The sequence below is a fragment of the Lampetra planeri genome, chromosome 33 (assembly GCF_965212315.1).
Source record: "Lampetra planeri chromosome 33, kcLamPlan1.2.h2, whole genome shotgun sequence".
Lineage (NCBI taxonomy): Eukaryota > Metazoa > Chordata > Hyperoartia > Petromyzontiformes > Petromyzontidae > Lampetra > Lampetra planeri.
The window spans coordinates 8851333-8864221 of record NC_136139.1 but is presented as its reverse complement, the minus strand read 5'-3'; the positions used below and the strand labels follow the sequence as shown (position 1 = coordinate 8864221).

General features: G+C 53.2%; 1 long non-coding RNA gene across 5 annotated transcripts in view; it reads right to left on the bottom strand.

The window, feature by feature from the left end:
- LOC144729757 (uncharacterized) overlaps positions 1 to 12889 on the bottom strand; it is a 71149-nt gene that overhangs the window by 44999 nt on the left and 13261 nt on the right. For 2 of the 5 annotated variants that reach the window (XR_013587757.1, XR_013587761.1), the window contains exon 1: positions 1672 to 2370. This is a non-coding gene — a long non-coding RNA (uncharacterized LOC144729757). Of the gene's footprint in view, positions 1 to 1671; positions 2371 to 2746; positions 4251 to 12889 lie in introns of those variants that run through there. The other 3 variants (XR_013587759.1, XR_013587758.1, XR_013587760.1) reach the window with 3 other exon arrangements.

Sequence of the window (12889 nt, the reverse complement as noted above, 5' to 3'; positions counted from 1 at the left end):
CAACCCACCCGCTTGTGGTTGCGTCCCGGCCTTCATCGGTGCCACTCGCTAACGGCACTTGGCCCAACAGTCTGCTAAAATGCGGCACGGGATCGGGCAATCTTTGTGTTGGGAGTGTTGTGTTGTGTGCGTGTTTTTCCCACGTGGTATTTCCCACAGCGATGGTAGCTGAGAGCTCTCCCTTGCTCGGGGTGGGACAGGCTGAGTGAGGGGCTAGAACAACGAGGCGTTGTCACGCACACGACAATGCGTGCCAGTGAACCGTCACCCAATCCCGAGGAAGGCATTCATTAATTCATCAGCAACAAAGCAAGCCCCATCCTTCAGCCCACATCCCACCTCCTTAGCCCCCCTCCTTTAGCCCCCAACCCCCCTTGCCCCCCTCCTTTTGCCCTCTCTTAGCCCCCCTACTTTAGCCCCCCTTAGCCCCCCCATCTTTAGCCCCCCCCTATAACCACCCCCCCCGTAGCCCTTTCCTTTAGCCACTATGCTTGAGCCCCCCCCATTATCCCCCCTTTTTTAGCCCCCCTAAGCCCCCCCCCCCCCCCCCCCGTGTTGGTGAGAGTTGACGTTACCTTGAGTCATTATCGGGTTTCTTTCTGGGGTAAGATCGCATTATGGGGGGCGGGGGGGGACGGGTAATAATGTCGTTGTTGTTTTACTGTCACCCTCCGACCTTCACCATCCAACCAATTGTTGTCTACGCGTCGTGGGAGACTATCGCTCGACTGGGTGTTGTGGTGTCGTCGGCAAAAAAACCTTTGCGACGTTGAAAATCCCCCCGCAACAAAAACAAAAACGAGTGATTTTTTTTCTGTTGTCCGACGTTTCGTATCTCTCTCTCTAAGTCACCGGTGCCCGCGCTGAGTCCTCCGACTCGCGCTGTACTGAAGCACCACGGTTCGATCGCAGGCGGCGGCCGAGGAACCCGGGATCGAACCCATGTGGACAAACAATGCCGGCTCGGCATCTCTGACCTCTGAGTCACCTTCCGACCGCACTGAACAAGATTTGCAAACATGCGATGCCACCGATCGTCATTTCGGTTACGTTTTGGTTACATTATGCACGTTAATGAATAAATCTGCACGCGTTAAACGTGGAACAAAGTGTGCGGTATATGTTTCGCACGCAAAGACAAATATCCCCCGCAAAGCCTTCACACACTATCAGAGGCAAGTGTTGTGAGCTGCATACGAGGGGAAGGGGGGGGGAGGGTGGCCAGCACCACGTCCGGCCGCATTTGTCTCCCGAGTGGCGATGCTTAAACATCGCACCAGGCACTCGTCACTGCTATTAGTGCCCGTGAGCGGGAGTCGAACTCGGGTCGCCTGGTTCGTAGCGCAGCGCGCTAACCGCTGCACCACCGCTCCCCTACTGACACACGGGCACACAGTGAGCGTGTTAGAGAGCGCCTATTAAGGCCAGCACAGCACACACGGCGCTGTGGAGGAATAGGAGGAGGGGGGGGAGGTAACTCTAACCCGGCCACCGTTACCCATGCCGAGAAACACAAAACCAAGGCAAAGATCTCCCCATATAGCAAATAACAGACTGCTGCTGGGGCAAGTGCTGCTAACGAGCACCCACGAATGCCGGTACGGACACGGCACAAGAGGCGTGGGTTTAGTGACCAGCAACCACGCGTCGCCGCCGCCTTCGTCTCCCTACTAGGTAGCGACGACACATCCCAGCAGGTACTCGTGTGGTACGCCACCTCGACTCCGTCGCGTTGCGCAGTGGGCTGCTGCTTTGGCTGTTGCGAGTCTGCCTTGCGCGTCTCGACGGAACCACAGCCGATGGCTCCAGAGATTCGGCCCGTACCTCGACAAGGAGGGAGAGAGGGAGGGAGCGGGGAACGAAGGGGATCATTCGCGGGCCTCCCTCAGATGCCCTTTGCCCGGGGACCCCCGCTCTCCTGTTCCCACCATTAACGCGATTTCACGCCGACGATAAACTCGCTGAAAGTCAGGCGAGAGAAGCTCCTTTCATATCCCAGCTCTCCCTCCTGCCCCCCCCCCATACTCCCCTCCCCCTCCCGTGCCACCCTCTTGTTCTCCTCCCTCCTCCACTCTCGATCGCCTCTTCCGTCGCCTCCCCCCCCCCTCTCTCTCTGCGCTCTCTCCTCTTCTCTCCTTTCCTCTCATCTGTTCCCGTGCCGGCTCCCCCCCCCTGCCCCCCCCCCTCCTCTCTTCTTATCCTCAACTCACCGCCTCCTGCCATCTCCTCATCCGTCTCCCTTCTCTCTCTCTGTCTCTTCGCTCTCCCCCGGTGCTCTTCTCTCATCTCTTCCCGTCGCCTCCCATCTCCTCCCCTCTGCGCCCAGCTCCACCTGAATTCATTAAACTCCATCCCCGACTGGGAGATGCCCTGTTGTTCCCCCACTTCCCCCTCCCCCCCCCACCTCTCTCTCTTCTCCACTCTCCCCGCTCCCCATTCCCTGCTCCCACACCAAATCCCGCGGGACGCCACGTGACAAAGGAAATAAATAAATAAACTAGGGGGGTAGGGGTGGGGAGGAAGGAGGGGGAAGTATGACAAATTTGTTGGGCATTGTAATACATGACGGTGAGCAGGTCCCACTGGAGTTGGGTATCTGAGCGTGACCAACCACTGTGAAATGAATTATCACCATCAGCAGTATCATCATCATCATCATGACCACTGTCATCAGCATCAGAGGTATCATCGCTAACATTGTAGTCATCGTCAGCAACAGAAATATGATCATCATCATCATCATCACCATCGGTAAGAAGAGTATCATCATCATCAGCAGCAGCAGCAGAAGGAGTGGCTGAAGGAACAGTAAAGGGAGGATTATCATTATCACCAGTATCATTCTACAACAACATCATCAGCAAAAGTACTGAGGATTATCATCATCACCATTATCATTCTACAACAACATCGTCAGCAAAAGTACTATCACCCGCAGCATCATTAGCATCGTCAGCAGCAGCATTACTCACATCAGCAACAGACACAGCAGCATGATCATCCTGAGAGAAATCATCATTATCTTCATCAACCAACATCTTCGTTTGCATCATCATCATCATCATCACCATCAAATAGCATCATAATCATCCTCAACTTAAGCCATTATCTATCCACTGCTGGATGATGGCCTCATCCACGCCGTTGCCATCCCTCCCGAGTCTCGCTCGTGATGCCCCCATCTGTCCCTCACTCCTGCTCCTCTCTGCTCGGAGCGGTGAAGCAGTCCCGTTGGCAACAGCGCTTGTCGCAGAGGTTCGCGGTTCGTTTCCAGCGGTCGCCCCGGTTAATACTGCGGTTCGTGTGATTGCCGTGCGAATTCGCGCCGTTTCCTTCGCGGTGGGACGTTGCAGATCCGCTGAGCGTCATTCGCAAGGGCAGGCCATTCTGTACCAGCGTCATTGTCCAAATTTGTCAAGAATCGCACCGCAAATGACTTCAGTTGGGATTGCACACCGCAGCAATCATCGCTGTCCCGTACCGGTAGGCTCACGTGCCCAGATCACTCGTGCAAATGAGACTCATCCTGGTCTCTGGGAACAACATTCACCAAACACTGGAACTGGTGATGGTGCAAGTAGTTGTTGTTTTTCTGCAGCGCGATTTTCACTGCACACTCGCGCGCTTCTCTCTCGACTACCAGACCAGACTTGCCACGCTGCCTGCGTCGCAGATCCGTCTCTCTCGACGTATAACTTAAAAACAAATATTGCAAGAGCCCGTCGGCCCTGCCCCGAGGCATTACTTCCGTCGGCAGTATTGATTCAGGACAAGAAGACCTCTGCACGGGGACTGCGGTGAAGGTTAGGCTGTGTTGATGCCTACAGATCGAACACTCCCTGGCGAGCAGAGTGCAGTACGACGGTTGGGTACCGCTGCAATTCGCTACGCTGTTGCTGCTGCTGCTTCGTGTCCATGCACAACGCAGCCCCGCAGGAACCAACAACACCTGTAAATGTGTTTATGGGTGGTAGTAGCATTAGTAGTGATAATATTAATATTGATTTCTTAAATACATGTTCTTGTTTTTTTCGGTAAAGTCATGTACAAGGGAAATTATAAAATAATAAAAATAAAACATAATATATTTTTTAATTATTCTTTTTTGTATGTCCCTTCTACGTGACTTTACCGAAAGAACCAAGCATATGAATCCCTGCAGTCACGAAAGCTTTAAATCGAAAATGATTAAATACACGTTCATTCAATGCTGATACCGATTTTATGGGTCCGGGGTGTTGTGTGGGGGGCTCAAACAATTGGGGGGGGGGGGGGTGCGGGGGAGGGGGGTGCGGGGGGGGGTGCGGGGGGGGGGACATCCGTCTGGGCTGCTCAAGTTAGACCCTCCAGCAAGTCGTCTTCGTGGCTAGAATCGCCTCTTTGGGGAATCATCATCATCATCATAAGAACTTGCTGGAGGGGGGGGGGGGGCTGTAGCGTGGAGGGGCTGGGTGGGCCACTGGGCGTCCTGTGGCCGAAGTTGAAATGAAACCAACACTCTGGGTGCCGGTCGCGCGCCCCCCCCGCGATAATTAAAACACTAATAGGATCAATTAGAGACGGTGGGGCCTCGTTGCCACGGCGCTGGACTACTTACTCGGTGGGACTAAGGGGGGTAGAGGCGAGACACAAAGGGGGTTGTGGCGAGGTGGCCACTGGATAGGGTGGGGTGTGTGCGGAGGGCAGTGATGGGTTTGGTGGGGGGGGGGCTGCGGTTCAGACGACCCAGGGAACCAGGGCACACAGAGGGGGGGCATGAGAGGAGGGAGGTGGATGCGGATTGTGGGGTGGGACAGGGGGGAGTTAAGGCTGGTGATGGGGATGAGGAGTTGTGTTGATTGTTAGAGGACCCACAAACCGACGCACACACGCACACAACACACACGAAGACAATGACCCCCCCCCGTATAGCCTTAAACAGAACGTTGGGGCGAGTTCTGTTTGCGAGCACCTATGAAGGCCGACACGGCACATAGAGGAGGTGGGTGGGTCAGCACCACACAAGCAAGACAAAGATCCCCCGTATAACTTTAATAAACTATTGGGACAAGTTCTGTAAGAGAGCACTCGCTACACGAGGGAGTGGGTGGTCAGCTCCACACCCGACCGCCTTTGTCTCCCCACCACCGCTCCCCACACACAAACACAGAAAGGACGAAAAGACAGGCACAAACACATAGACAACACCAACCAACACCAATACCATTCGCCACTCAGTGACGGTGACGTCACCACGGCGCCCGTGCCAGGCCACGTGCACTTTGAGGTCTCGTGAAGTGTCGAAGGCTCGCTGGAATAGACAACACACACTTTGCAAACATCGCCACGCACTGTCGCTCCCTATGTCGCACTCGCTAAAATCAGCTCCGTTGCCTCGGCGTTCATTAAGAAGACACGCACAGACAAAGATCAAAGATCCACCAGTGTAGCCTTAGCGGACTGTTGGGGCAAGTGCTGTTAGCGAGCACCCATGAAGGCCGGCATGGCACACGATGAAGTGGCTGGCCAGCACCACGCCCGGCCGCCTTTGTCTCCCCATTGGCGATGTATACACATCGTATAAAGGTACTAATTTTAGGCCGAGTCGACCTAGGGGGGACCCAGGACCGGTTCTGATAATCGTCACCGGTGTCGGTCGTGAGCGGGAATCGAACTCGGGTCGCCGGGTTCGTAGCGCAGCGCGCCAATCGCTACGCCACCGCTCCCCACAAACAAAGATCCCCCGTGTAGCCTTAACAGACTGTAGGGGCAAGTGCTGCTAGCGAGCAACTATGAAGTCCGGAACGGTACACGAGGGGGTGGGTGGCCAGCACCACGCCCGACCGCCTTTGTCTCCCTAGTGGCGATGTTTACACACCGAACCAGGTACTCATTTGAAGCTGAGTCGACCTAGGGGAGGCCCGGGACCGGTTCAGATAACCGTCATTGGTGTTTGCCGTGAACGGGAATCGAACCCGGCTCGCCAGGATCGTAGTGCAGCGCGCTAACCGCTACGCCACCACTCCCCACACACACACGCACATGCACGCACGACAAAAAAAGCCACCAGGCAAACAGCTCTTCTCTCCCGGCCCAAAGTGCCATCAACACAAAGACAGCGGCTCTATGGAGCACCCTCCCCCCCTCCTTCTTATCTCGACCACCCCCTCCCTGCTCATCCTCGTGCACCCACGTGGGCACAGCGAGGGCTCTTCACGCGCCTCGCCTCGCCTCCCCGGCACGGATGTGTCGGCTCCGCTGTTTGTTTAGCAGGCACGATGGGCTAGGCTGGCACGGCATGGCTGAGGTTTCTCATCGTTATTGTGTTGTGGGCTTCCCCCCCCTCCACCACCACCACCTTTCAAACTCCCCCCCCCCCCATTGCGGTGAGTGATGGGGTTCCAATGCATCGTCATCGGAACACAAAAGTGTGAATAATGATGATGATATTAATTATTTACCCAGACAAAGTGTCTCGGAGTCCCAAGACTCGGGTTGTTTTGTTATTGTACAGGAGGGTGTTGAAAACACGTGGTGTTCATTTTGCCTGTGGTGGTGGTGGAATGTAGTGGTCGTGGGGAGCGGTGGCGCAGTAATCAGTGCGCTACGCAACGAGTTCCATTCCCGATAAACGACCAACAACAGTGGCGAATATCTGAATCGGTCCTGAGCCTCTCCTAGGTCGACTCAGCCTGAAATGAGTGCCTGGTACGGCGTGCAAAACATCGTCAATGGAGAGACAAAGGCGGCCGAGCGCGGTGCTGGTCACCCACCCCCTCGTGTACCGTGCCGGCCTCCCTAGGTGCTCGAAAGCAGCACTTGCCCCAACAGTCTGCTAAGGCTACACGCGGGGTCTTTGTCTTCGGTATTTAGTGGTGGTGCTGGTATTGGTGGGTGGCGATTTAATAGTGCTTGTGTTACTCGTGGTGGCGGTGATTGCGTTTGCTGTGGTGTTAGTGGTGGTGATTGCATTTGTGGTGATGCTGGTGTGGTGATGTTGTTTCGCGTTGATTACGGTAGTAGTGGTGGTGTTTGTGCTCGTGGCGGGATGTTAACTACCTCGCCTGGCATCCAGGAGGTCATGAGTTCGATCCCGATCCTGACGATACTTGTATATTTGGAGTTTGCGGTCGCGTGCATTTTTTTATCCGTATTTCGAAATATGGTTTTAGAGCTATTTGGCCTCGATAAAGTTCCACGTGACAAGCCACTTCGTTGAGCTGCCATCTGTGGTCAGGTCGCTTCTGAAAAAGAACTCCATCGCTCAGTGGGCGTTACCTGCTAACTAAAACATCGTGTCGTTTTAGTGTACGTGGTCTAAGTGACTGCGGTGGTGATAATCGTGGTGGTGATCGTAATTGGTATTGATAGCGTCGTGGTAATGATGGTGTTGGTAGTTGTGGTGGTGTTAGTGGTGGTAATCAATGGTGTTGATAGTAGTGGTGGTGTTAGTGGTAGTAATGATGGTGTGTTAGTTGTGAAGGTATTGGTGATGGTAATGATGGTGTTGGTAGTTGTGGTGGTGTTAGTGGTGGTAATGATGGTGTTGGTAGTTGTGGTGGTGTTAGTGGTGGTAATGATGGTGTTGGTAGTTGTGGTGGTGTTAGTGGTGATGGTAGTTGTGGTGGAGTTAGTGGTGGTAATGATGGTGTTGGTAGTTGTGGTGGTGTTAGTGGTGATGGTAGTTGTGGTGGTGTTAGTGGTGGTAATGATGGTGTTGGTAGTTGTGGTGGTGTTAGTGGTGATGGTAGTTGTGGTGGAGTTAGTGGTGGTAATGATGGTGTTGGTCGTTGTGGTGTTAGTGGTGTTAATGATGGTGATGGTAGTAGTGGTGGTGTTAGTGGTGGTAATGATGGTATTGTTAGTTGTGAAGGTGTTCGTGGTGGTAATGATGGTGATGGTAGTAGTGATGGTGTTAGTGGTGTTGGTAGTAGTGGTGGTGTTAGTGGTGGCAATGATGGTGTTGGTAGTTGTGGTGGTGTTAGTGGTGATGGTAGTTGTGGTGGTGTTAGTGGTGGCAATGATGGTGTTGGTAGTTGTGGTGGTGTTAGTGGTGGTAATGATGGTGATGGTAGTTGTGAAGGTGTTAGTGGTGGTAATGATGGTGATGGTAGTAGTGATGGTGTTAGTGGTGTTGGTAGTAGTGGTGGTGTTAGTGGTGTTGGTAGTAGTGGTGGTGTTAGTGGTGGCAATGATGGTGTTGGTAGTAGTGATGGTGTTAGTGGTGTTGGTAGTAGTGGTGGTGTTAGTGGTGGCAATGATGGTGATGGTAGTAGTGGTGGTGTTAGTGGTGGCAATGATGGTGATGGTAGTAGTGGTGGTGTTAGTGGTGGTGTTAGTGGTGGTGTTAGTGGTGGTGTTAGTGGTGTTGTTAGTTGTGAAGGTGTTAGTGGTGGTAATGATGGTGATGGTAGTAGTGGTGGTGTTAGTGATGGTAATGATGGTGTTGGTAGTTGTGGTGTTCGTGGTGGTAATGATGGTGATGGTAGTAGTGGTGGTGTTAGTGATGGTAATGATGGTGTTGGTAGTTGTGGTGTTCGTGGTGGTAATGATGGTGTTGGTAGTAGTGGTGGTGTTAGAGGTGGTAATGATGGTGATGGTAGTAGTGGTGGTGTTAGTGGTGGTGTTAGTGGTGATAATTAGCCGTGGCAATGGCGCTGTTTGTCTCCCTTCCCCCCCGCACCCCCCCCCTCCTCTCCACCTCCTCGCGGAAGCCCCCGCCGCCTCGCCCCGGCGCACTGCTGCTTGGGCCACGAGGGGACACAGCTGTGGGCCCCATCACAATGCGAGAAAAACAAACTCGCGGTGCTCGCCATGGCGAGGAAGAAAGGCCAGGAAGGAAGACATAAAATTGTGCGTCTCGGGGCCACAATGAGAGGAGGAGGAGGAACTTTTTTGTGGGGGCCCCCGGGGGGGGGGGGGCGAGGGAAGCGGGGGGTGGTTGGGGGGGTCAGACATGAGTGTGAGATCTGGACCAGGGCTTCAACCCGATAACAACAAGAAAAACAGCGGGTGTAATGTGCCAAAATATTTTAGTGGAAAATTGAATTTGTAAGCAGAGCTTAACTTCCTGTTATTAGGCGTGGGTGGGAGGGAAACTGGCTCTCAGCGTGTTATTATGAATAATTATAAAACAATAGAAACTGAACACAGTCGTCAATAACACTTTGGTCTAAATGTATAAAATAAATATATAACAGACGACGTTTCGGGCAATGAGCCTATTTTTCTTTCATCACGCAACTGTCAACGAGGTACCATAACAAGGACTATTTAATCAAAGAATCGAATTTTGAATGTGTGTGTATATTAGCTATCGTCATGATAATGCCCAATTATTTTTCTCACAGAGTCTCCAGAACCGCTATTCAAGAGGGTCCTGCTGCAGTGGGATGTTAAGTCAATCCCATGACAAGTGAAACTAATTGTTTGCTATGCTGCTGCATTGGCAGTAGTGCGCAGGCAAAACTAACAACAGCAACAAACTTGCGAACTATAAACTACTCTTTTTTTATTTCACCAGGTAAGGCCCACTGAGCCAAATAGCTCGCGCACCTCCGATTAGCACGGTTGGTTACGTACGGTGCGATAGAAGTTCAACACACGTGCATACATTTCAGAAGCCACCTGGTCAAACAGTATCGCTGGACGAAGTGGCTTTTCACTTGGAAATGGATCGCAGCTAAATACTCTAAACGCATGCTTCTAAACCCGACACACTCATTAACAACACGGCGTGGTCTTAAAAGAACACCGCTCTAATAGGCGACGTTTCGGGCAATAGCCCTTCTACATAGCACATCATGGAGGCCAGCGAGATTGAGTGGATGCTAAGGGTTGGAGACCGACCTTAACCCCTTGGGGCCTGATAATAAATTACGGCTTAAAAAATATTACCTGATGGTCACTTTATAAATATGTAGGTGACGAGTTACCTAATCGTAACCATTGAATAACAGACAGACCCTTAAATAATCAAAACGTCATTAGTCAAATAAACTCATTAATGTTCAAAGTACAGTTATACAATGTTTGCTGGACTTAATGTGTGAGAAACCTATAGGGCCCGGAGGAAACCCATCACACATGCATACAAGGGAGGTAACACCAAGATGCTCCGCACGGATAGATGTAAAACCATTGCAAACCGCGCTCATCACAGAAAGCAGTTCTACGAATAATGTCTCCTCTAACGAGACAATACGAATGCCCGCCAAAAGTCCCTCTTAATCGTTGGCCTCCGTTCTGAAAACCAACAACATAGAACCGAGGTCCTTTGCCGTTATCCCCAGAAGCACTGTTCAAGCGTGCGGCCTGCATTGAAGGCTCCTATTTTACTGGCCATCTCGCAGCATAAGCGCTCAAACACCTGGTGGTATTCCCATCCAGGTCCACAGAATCAGAATCAGTATTTAATAGTGGAGGAATCACCGATGAGATGTAAAGCTATTTTTGTTTTCACAGTGTCCTGCGCAAGCTATGTAGCTGTTTCACTTCGTGGATGGAAAAAGAATAAAAACTTTGAATCCCGGGAGAGAAAAAAATCGCTAACGAGGAGCGAATGTTCGGAATTCATTGGAATCTAACGGTCAATAAAGTGCCGAACTGAGTACATTACAACACTCCTGTGACTACGAATTGCGCTGCAGTGGTTACAAATCGCAGCGTGCGTTGTGTCGTCTTACAACTTCGTATGCTGCTCCTGCAGCCTTGCGTTACATCCACTGCTGGATGGAGACCCTCCCCCACACCGTGCTGCTATTGGTCGTTGGGGTTTTGTTTGACCATGCTACTTCACCACGCTGGTAAAACACGCGTTGTTGGAGTGCTACTGAAGCTAGCGATCGGTACGTGGGCCGCGTGGTCAGGGAATCGAACTCGGGTTTGACGGGTTGCAGAGGGCCGAAGTGACGAACGGGCATTGATTGAGGCTTGGGAGTAGGGTGGGAGGGTGGGCATTGGAACGAGAGGGGGAGGGGAGGGGGCAAGAGGGGTGTGGGGGCATTGAGATGGGGGGGGAGCTGAGGCTAGTGCTGCTTAAAATGCGGGGCTCATTGTGGCGAAGCTGGGATCTTCTGTGAGGCCACGGGGGTGGAAAGGGGGGGGGATGGAAGAGGGGGGGGGTCCCGGTGATGGGGATCGGAGTGCGTTGGGGGAGAATAATAAAAATAATAATTAAAAAAAGTTCTCTTCGCCGCTTCGCCTCCTCGTGTTCTGGGAAGCAAAGCAGAATTAATGCCCCCGCCCCGCCCCCCACCGTCACCGCTCTCCTCATCCTCGTAAAGCGGAGAGAATAACAAAGCGCTTTGTGAGAAAGGCGCGGAGGGGGGGAGGAGTCGTGCTGGAGCTGGTGGTGGAATGAATCCCCGAGGAGCTGTTTTGTGTGTGTGTCGCCAGTGTGCGTGTGTGTGGCAGTGTGCGTGTGTGTGGCAGTGTGCGTGTGTGTGGCAGTGTGCGTGTGTGTGGCGGTGTGCGTGTGTGTGGCAGTGTGCGTGTGTGTGGCGGTGTGCGCGCGTGTGCGTGTGTGTGGCAGCGTGCGTGTGTGCGTGTGTGTGCGTGTGTGTGGCAGTGTGCGTGTGTGTGGCGGTGTGCATGTGTGTGCGTGTGTTTGTCTGCCAGTGTGCGTGTGTGGCGGTGTGCGTGTGTGTGTCTGCCAGTGTGCGTGTGTGTGGCGGTGTGCGTGTGTGTGCGTGTGTGTGTCTGGTAGTGTGCGTGTGTGTGGCGGTGTGCGCGTGTGTGTGTCTGGCAGTGTGCGTGTGTGTGGCGCTGTGCGCGCGTGTGCGTGTGTGTGCGCACGTTGGTGTAGGAAGCGGTAGTGCAACGGTGTGCGCGCTGCGCTACGATCCCGGCGGCCCGAGTTCGATTCCCAAAACCAGTGACGATTATTTTAATAATTTCTGGGCCTCCCCCAGGTCGACTCAGCCTCAAATGAGTACCTGATGCAGTGGATGAACATCGACACGAGGGAGACAAAGGCGACCGGCCGTGGTGCTTGCAACCCACCCCCTCATGTGCCGTAACGGTTCTTCATAGGTGCTCGCTAACAGCACTTGCCCCAACAGTCTGTTAAGTCTATCCGGGGGATCTTTGTTGTATTCATTAATGTGAACCCCAGCGTGTGGGTATGTGTGTGTGTGTGCGCGCATCTTTGTGCGTGTGTGCTTCCGCGTAGCGGAGAGTGGTAGCGCAGAGTGTTTGGCGCACTGTGCTACGAACTCCGACCGGAGTTCTAACGCCGCTCTACGGTCCAGCACAACTGCATTGCCCGCTTCATCGAGGGCGATATTGGCCCACGAAGTGCGACGGTCAATGGATTTAAGAGCCTTGGCGAATATCTGAACCGGAGCCTGGGCCAACTCAGCCTCAAATGAGTAACTGGTGCTGCGTGTAGACATCGTCGGGAGTGGTTCTGGCCACCCATGTGTGGCTTCATAGGTCCTCGCTAACAGCACTTGCCCCTAACAGTTAAAAACTACACGGGGGGGGGGGGTGGGGCATCTTTGTCTTTGCTCCTTTGCGGTGGACACCCATCCAAGCGCTGACCAGGCTCGGTCACTGCGTCGCTCGGCGCGTCCATCGAAGTGATTCCGAGTGGCGAGTGATGCTCGCAATTGGGATCAAATCACTCGACGCCCACCGCCGAAAGTAATTCGGGGAGCTCGTAGCTACCTGCTCCGTACAGCGCGAGCACTCCTCCGTGGTTCCGTGAATGTTTGTTGCGCTGCTCATCAAAATTGTCGGCCAGAGAAGGGGAGCTTTGTCGTTTGTTGTATCGGTGGACGTGCATCAGATCCGCGCCGTGTGCGCGTGTGTGTGGTGTGTCCGCGGACACGCGTGTTTGTGTTAACGGGGGCCTGTAAGCACGTACACTGTCTGGAAGTGAGGACGTGCATCAGGAGGAGAAGGAGCG